Raw genomic sequence first — 7,500 nt, 5'->3', positions numbered from 1 at the left:
ACCTATGTTGTACCTTAACCTAACCTATGTTGTACCTTAACCTAACCTATGTTGTACCTTAACCTAACCTATGTTGTACCTTAACCTAACCTATGTTGTACCTTAACCTAACCTATGTTGTACCTTAACCTAACCTATGTTGTACCTTAACCTAACCTATGTTGTACCTTAACCTAACCTATGTTGTACCTTAACCTAACCCATGTTGTACCTTAACCTAACCCATGTTGTACCTTAACCTAACCCATGTTGTACCTTAACCTAACCCATGTTGTACCTTAACCTAACCCATGTTGTACCTTAACCTAACCCATGTTGTACCTTAACCTAACCCATGTTGTACCTTAACCTAACCCATGTTGTACCTTAACCTAACCCATGTTGTACCTTAACCTAACCCATGTTGTACCTTAACCTAACCCATGTTGTGCCTTAACCTAACCCATGTTGTGCCTTAACCTAACCCATGTTGTGCCCCTAACCTAACCCATGTTGTGCCCTAACCTAACCCATGTTGTGCCCCTAACCTAACCCATGTTGTGCCCTAACCTAACCCATGTTGTGCCCCTAACCTAACCCATGTTGTGCCCCTAACCTAACCCACGTTGTGCCCTAACCTAACCCACGTTGTGCCCTAACCTAACCCATGTTGTGCCCTTAACCTAACCCATGTTGTGCCTTAACCTAACCCATGTTGTGCCTTAACCTAACCCATGTTGTGCCCTAACCTAACCCATGTTGTGCCCTAACCTAACCCATGTTGTGCCCTTAACCTAACCCATGTTGTGCCTTAACCTAACCCACGTTGTGCCTTAACCTAACCCACGTTGTGCCTTAACCTAACCCATGTTGTCCCCTAACCTAACCCATGTTGTCCCCTAACCTAACCCATGTTGTGCCTTAACCTAACCCATGTTGTCCCCTAACCTAACCCATGTTGTGCCTTAACCTAACCCATGTTGTCCCCTAACCTAACCCATGTTGTCCCCTAACCTAACCCATGTTGTCCCCTAACCTAACCCATGTTGTGCCTTAACCTAACCCATGTTGTGCCTTAACCTAACCCATGTTGTGCCGTAACCTAACCCATGTTGTGCCTTAACCTAACCCATGTTGTGCCTTAACCTAACCCATGTTGTGCCTTAACCTAACCCATGTTGTGCCTTAACCTAACCCATGTTGTGCCTTAACCTAACCCACGTTGTCCCCTAACGTAACCCACGTTGTCCCCTAACGTAACCCACGTTGTCCCCTAACGTAACCCACGTTGTCCCCTAACGTAACCCACGTTGTCCCCTAACGTAACCCACGTTGTCCCCTAACGTAACCCACGTTGTCCCCTAACGTAACCCACGTTGTCGCCTATCGTAACCCACGTTGTCGCCTAAACCTGCTCTGTAATTGTTATACGACTCGTTCAATTAGTGTAGTGTTGCCCACCCGCAACCCTCGCAATATAGTTCGCTACTCGCACTGCCCGCTCCCCTGTGTATCGCTTCATGTTAAACACCTTGCAAGTCTTGCTGACTTTCCACATGCTCCTGCTGTACACTGTAATGTGGATGGCAGCAGGGCGTACATGCCGCCCCCCCCCCCCCCCCACCTCTCCCCACGTCCCCACCTTGCCCCCTGCCTTCGCAAGGTGGTTGGTGACAAGTTTGCATGTTCAATGCCCTTCGCATGCGACGTACGCAGGCTACGTTGTGGTGCGGCCTGTGTCAACTGTCCGCTGATGTCGTACGCGTGAACCACAATCTGTACTGCACATTCGTCCTTATGTACTGAATGATACATCGTGGCACATGTGTGACCGTACAACGACTGCGCCCAAAAACGGCGGACCATACAGTGCAAATATTGTGCACGCAGCTACGTGTCGTCTCCCTATGAGAGCTGGATTGCAGTGTGGTACGCCATAGAGACGTGTGGGAGGAACGGACGCCGTGGATGGCGATCAGCATGAGCTGTCTGTTGATGTATTCGGACCTAGTCGTCTCTCCTCACACACCGTGATGGCATGGTGCAGCGCGTTCCATATCTGCGACATGCTACAGAAGCCGGTTGACAGTCGTTCGAGCAATGGACATCGCATACGTACGGGGGCCACCTTCCACGTATTGTCTAGGCGTGCACATTTTGTTGCGTGTATGTGGGCAGACGTAGTGTGGCGTGACACCTGACACAGGCATGCAATAATGGTTGAAGTTGCAAATGGCGATGGACGCCTACGTTTTCTGGTGAAGTTACGCAAATGAAGAAATGGTAACCCGTTGTGGTGCGGTTGTTCTCGCTAGGGGTGAATCGGTGATGGCGACGATAGGTTGAGGTACTAACCGGTTGTTCCAGCGATACCCACCATGCCGACGAAACTGAACGGCATCTGGGTGTGAAGCGATACGCGGCGGTGGCTGGGTGGGACCGTCCCCGGCCGGTGAGGGGGCGCCTCCCGGCGTGCTGGCCGCGCGGTGCGTGGGCGCACGCGCTACAGCCGGCTGGTGGGGGCGGCCAGTGGCAGGCGCGCCGGCCGACGGACGCGGCAGGCGTCGCAGCTGCGCGCCGGCGCACCCTGCGCGCGGCGCCGTGCGGCCAAAGTAGGTCCTCGCGGGCCCGGTGCGAAGCGCGGTGGACATCTGCAGTGTGCTGGTCCGATTGAGGACTGTGTGCGTTGAGGATGCGCCGCCGCCCGGCGCTCGGCGCCGCGACGCCGTCTGCTGCTCGGTCGCCCCAGCGGTTCTCGCTGGTGGTTTGTATCGCAGCTGTGCGGATGTGTTGGCGTGTGCGCTGTGCTGGGAGAGTTCGCTTCGGCACCCAAGTGGGGCTTTTGTCCTTCTGTGGCGCTGGCGTTGGAGCTGCCGGTCACCGTAGGTGGCGCGTGTTGTCTCCCGCCGGCAATGCCACGACAGCACGCTCCCGGGCCTCTGTCGGCAGCGGCAAGCTCAGTTGGGAGCACGGGTGGTCGCACCGAAAGCGTCTACTCGCCTAACTCCGGGCGATTGCGCCTCTCTCGAACCCGACCAAGTACTTGGGACGGCGCTGCGCGCCGCCGGGACCTGAGAGGGTTTCGAGGTGTATTGTGCAGGGGAGCTCAGCCTCCTCCTGTTTGCAGAATGATTGAGCGGACGCTTGCGTGTTTCGCGCGGGCCCCCGGGACACACTCCCGGGCGGCCGGCTGCTCAGCTCTAGTTGACGCAGCTCCCTGGTTGATCCTGCCAGTAGTCATATGCTTGTCTCAAAGATTAAGCCATGCATGTCTCAGTACAAGCCGCATTAAGGTGAAACCGCGAATGGCTCATTAAATCAGTTATGGTTCCTTAGATCGTACCCACGTTACTTGGATAACTGTGGTAATTCTAGAGCTAATACATGCAAACAGAGTCCCGACCAGAGATGGAAGGGACGCTTTTATTAGATCAAAACCAATCGGTCGGCTCGTCCGGTCCGTTTGCCTTGGTGACTCTGAATAACTTTGGGCTGATCGCACGGTCCTCGTACCGGCGACGCATCTTTCAAATGTCTGCCTTATCAACTGTCGATGGTAGGTTCTGCGCCTACCATGGTTGTAACGGGTAACGGGGAATCAGGGTTCGATTCCGGAGAGGGAGCCTGAGAAACGGCTACCACATCCAAGGAAGGCAGCAGGCGCGCAAATTACCCACTCCCGGCACGGGGAGGTAGTGACGAAAAATAACGATACGGGACTCATCCGAGGCCCCGTAATCGGAATGAGTACACTTTAAATCCTTTAACGAGTATCTATTGGAGGGCAAGTCTGGTGCCAGCAGCCGCGGTAATTCCAGCTCCAATAGCGTATATTAAAGTTGTTGCGGTTAAAAAGCTCGTAGTTGGATTTGTGTCCCACGCTGTTGGTTCACCGCCCGTCGGTGTTTAACTGGCATGTATCGTGGGACGTCCTGCCGGTGGGGCGAGCCGAAGGCGTGCGACCGCCCCGTGCGTGCTCGTGCGTCCCGAGGCGGACCCCGTTGAAATCCTACCAGGGTGCTCTTTATTGAGTGTCTCGGTGGGCCGGCACGTTTACTTTGAACAAATTAGAGTGCTTAAAGCAGGCAAGCCCGCCTGAATACTGTGTGCATGGAATAATGGAATAGGACCTCGGTTCTATTTTGTTGGTTTTCGGAACCCGAGGTAATGATTAATAGGGACAGGCGGGGGCATTCGTATTGCGACGTTAGAGGTGAAATTCTTGGATCGTCGCAAGACGAACAGAAGCGAAAGCATTTGCCAAGTATGTTTTCATTAATCAAGAACGAAAGTTAGAGGTTCGAAGGCGATCAGATACCGCCCTAGTTCTAACCATAAACGATGCCAGCCAGCGATCCGCCGCAGTTCCTCCGATGACTCGGCGGGCAGCCTCCGGGAAACCAAAGCTTTTGGGTTCCGGGGGAAGTATGGTTGCAAAGCTGAAACTTAAAGGAATTGACGGAAGGGCACCACCAGGAGTGGAGCCTGCGGCTTAATTTGACTCAACACGGGAAACCTCACCAGGCCCGGACACCGGAAGGATTGACAGATTGATAGCTCTTTCTTGATTCGGTGGGTGGTGGTGCATGGCCGTTCTTAGTTGGTGGAGCGATTTGTCTGGTTAATTCCGATAACGAACGAGACTCTAGCCTGCTAACTAGTCGCGTGACATCCTTCGTGCTGTCAGCGATTACTTTTCTTCTTAGAGGGACAGGCGGCTTCTAGCCGCACGAGATTGAGCAATAACAGGTCTGTGATGCCCTTAGATGTTCTGGGCCGCACGCGCGCTACACTGAAGGAATCAGCGTGTCTTCCTAGGCCGAAAGGTCGGGGTAACCCGCTGAACCTCCTTCGTGCTAGGGATTGGGGCTTGCAATTGTTCCCCATGAACGAGGAATTCCCAGTAAGCGCGAGTCATAAGCTCGCGTTGATTACGTCCCTGCCCTTTGTACACACCGCCCGTCGCTACTACCGATTGAATGATTTAGTGAGGTCTTCGGACTGGTACGCGGCATTGACTCTGTCGTTGCCGATGCTACCGGAAAGATGACCAAACTTGATCATTTAGAGGAAGTAAAAGTCGTAACAAGGTTTCCGTAGGTGAACCTGCGGAAGGATCATTACCGACTAGACTGCATGTCTTTCGATGTGCGTGTCGTGTCGCGCAACACGCTACCTGTACGGCTCGCAGTAGCCGTGCGCCGCGTGCGGAACCACGCGTGCCTCTCAAAACTAGCGGCAATGTTGTGTGGTACGAGCGCTGAAGCGCTGGAGCGGCTGGCCTGCGGCACCTGGCGCCTGGCGCCGGTTTTGAATGACTTTCGCCCGAGTGCCTGTCCGCTCCGGTGTGGAGCCGTACGACGCCCGTCGGCCGTGAGGCCGTTGGACACAGAACGCTGGAACAGGGGCCGCCACACGCCTCACTCCCGCCTATGCGACCGTCTCGAAAGAGACGGCGGAAACTTGAGAAAAGATCACCCAGGACGGTGGATCACTCGGCTCGTGGGTCGATGAAGAACGCAGCAAATTGCGCGTCGACATGTGAACTGCAGGACACATGAACATCGACGTTTCGAACGCACATTGCGGTCCATGGATTCCGTTCCCGGGCCACGTCTGGCTGAGGGTCGGCTACGTATACTGAAGCGCGCGGCGTTTGCCCCGCTTCGCAGACCTGGGAGTGTCGCGGCCGCCTGTGGGGCCGGCCGCGTCTCCTCAAACGTGCGATGCGCGCCCGTCGCCTGGCGGTTCGCATACCGGTACTTTCTCGGTAGCGTGCACAGCCGGCTGGCGGTGTGGCGTGCGACACCTCGTACAACGACCTCAGAGCAGGCGAGACTACCCGCTGAATTTAAGCATATTACTAAGCGGAGGAAAAGAAACTAACAAGGATTCCCCCAGTAGCGGCGAGCGAACAGGGAAGAGTCCAGCACCGAACCCCGCAGGCTGCCGCCTGTCGTGGCATGTGGTGTTTGGGAGGGTCCACTACCCCGACGCCTCGCGCCGAGCCCAAGTCCAACTTGAATGAGGCCACGGCCCGTAGAGGGTGCCAGGCCCGTAGCGGCCGGTGCGAGCGTCGGCGGGACCTCTCCTTCGAGTCGGGTTGCTTGAGAGTGCAGCTCCAAGTGGGTGGTAAACTCCATCTGAGACTAAATATGACCACGAGACCGATAGCGAACAAGTACCGTGAGGGAAAGTTGAAAAGAACTTTGAAGAGAGAGTTCAAAAGTACGTGAAACCGTTCTGGGGTAAACGTGAGAAGTCCGAAAGGTCGAACGGGTGAGATTCACGCCCATCCGGCCACTGGCCTCCGCCCTCGGCAGATGGGGCCGGCCGCCCGCGCGGAGCAATCCGCGGCGGGGTCGTGTCCGGTTGCCTTTCCACTCGCCGCGGGGTGGGGCCGTTCCGGTGTGCGGTGGGCCGCACTTCTCCCCTAGTAGGACGTCGCGACCCGCTGGGTGCCGGCCTACGGCCCGGGTGCGCAGCCTGTCCTTCCGCGGGCCTCGGTTCGCGTCTGTTGGGCAGAGCCCCGGTGTCCTGGCTGGCTGCCCGGCGGTATATCTGGAGGAGTCGATTCGCCCCTTTGGGCGCTCGGGCTCCCGGCAAGCGCGCGCGGTTCTTCCCGGATGACGGACCTACCTGGCCCGGCCCCGGACCCGCGCCGCTGTTGGCTCGGGATGCTCTCGGGCGGAATAATCGCTCCCGTCAGCGGCGCTTCAGCTTTGGACAATTTCACGACCCGTCTTGAAACACGGACCAAGGAGTCTAACATGTGCGCGAGTCATTGGGCTGTACGAAACCTAAAGGCGTAATGAAAGTGAAGGTCTCGCCTTGCGCGGGCCGAGGGAGGATGGGGCTTCCCCGCCCTTCACGGGGCGGCGGCCTCCGCACTCCCGGGGCGTCTCGTCCTCATTGCGAGGTGAGGCGCACCTAGAGCGTACACGTTGGGACCCGAAAGATGGTGAACTATGCCTGGCCAGGACGAAGTCAGGGGAAACCCTGATGGAGGTCCGTAGCGATTCTGACGTGCAAATCGATCGTCGGAGCTGGGTATAGGGGCGAAAGACTAATCGAACCATCTAGTAGCTGGTTCCCTCCGAAGTTTCCCTCAGGATAGCTGGTGCTCGTACGAGTCTCATCCGGTAAAGCGAATGATTAGAGGCCTTGGGGCCGAAACGACCTCAACCTATTCTCAAACTTTAAATGGGTGAGATCTCCGGCTTGCTTGATATGCTGAAGCCGCGAGCAAACGACTCGGATCGGAGTGCCAAGTGGGCCACTTTTGGTAAGCAGAACTGGCGCTGTGGGATGAACCAAACGCCGAGTTAAGGCGCCCGAATCGACGCTCATGGGAAACCATGAAAGGCGTTGGTTGCTTAAGACAGCAGGACGGTGGCCATGGAAGTCGGAATCCGCTAAGGAGTGTGTAACAACTCACCTGCCGAAGCAACTAGCCCTGAAAATGGATGGCGCTGAAGCGTCGTGCCTATACTCGGCCGTCAGTCTGGCAGTCATGGCCGG

At 56.1% G+C, this 7,500-nt stretch overlaps 2 non-coding genes across 2 annotated transcripts; both read left to right on the top strand.

The window, feature by feature from the left end:
• Positions 1-3,193: 3,193 nt before the first annotated feature.
• LOC124727525 lies at positions 3,194-5,102 on the top strand. The gene has a single exon (XR_007007156.1). It is a non-coding gene; the product is annotated as a small subunit ribosomal RNA (ribosomal RNA).
• A 352-nt stretch (positions 5,103-5,454) lies between these two features.
• Positions 5,455-5,609, top strand: LOC124727517. Its single transcript, XR_007007150.1, has one exon. It is a non-coding gene; the product is annotated as a 5.8S ribosomal RNA (ribosomal RNA).
• Positions 5,610-7,500: the final 1,891 nt, after the last annotated feature.

This window comes from Schistocerca piceifrons, unplaced genomic scaffold (genome assembly GCF_021461385.2).
Source record: "Schistocerca piceifrons isolate TAMUIC-IGC-003096 unplaced genomic scaffold, iqSchPice1.1 HiC_scaffold_1112, whole genome shotgun sequence".
NCBI lineage: Eukaryota > Metazoa > Arthropoda > Insecta > Orthoptera > Acrididae > Schistocerca > Schistocerca piceifrons.
This window is presented reverse-complemented; position numbering and strand designations above follow the sequence as displayed.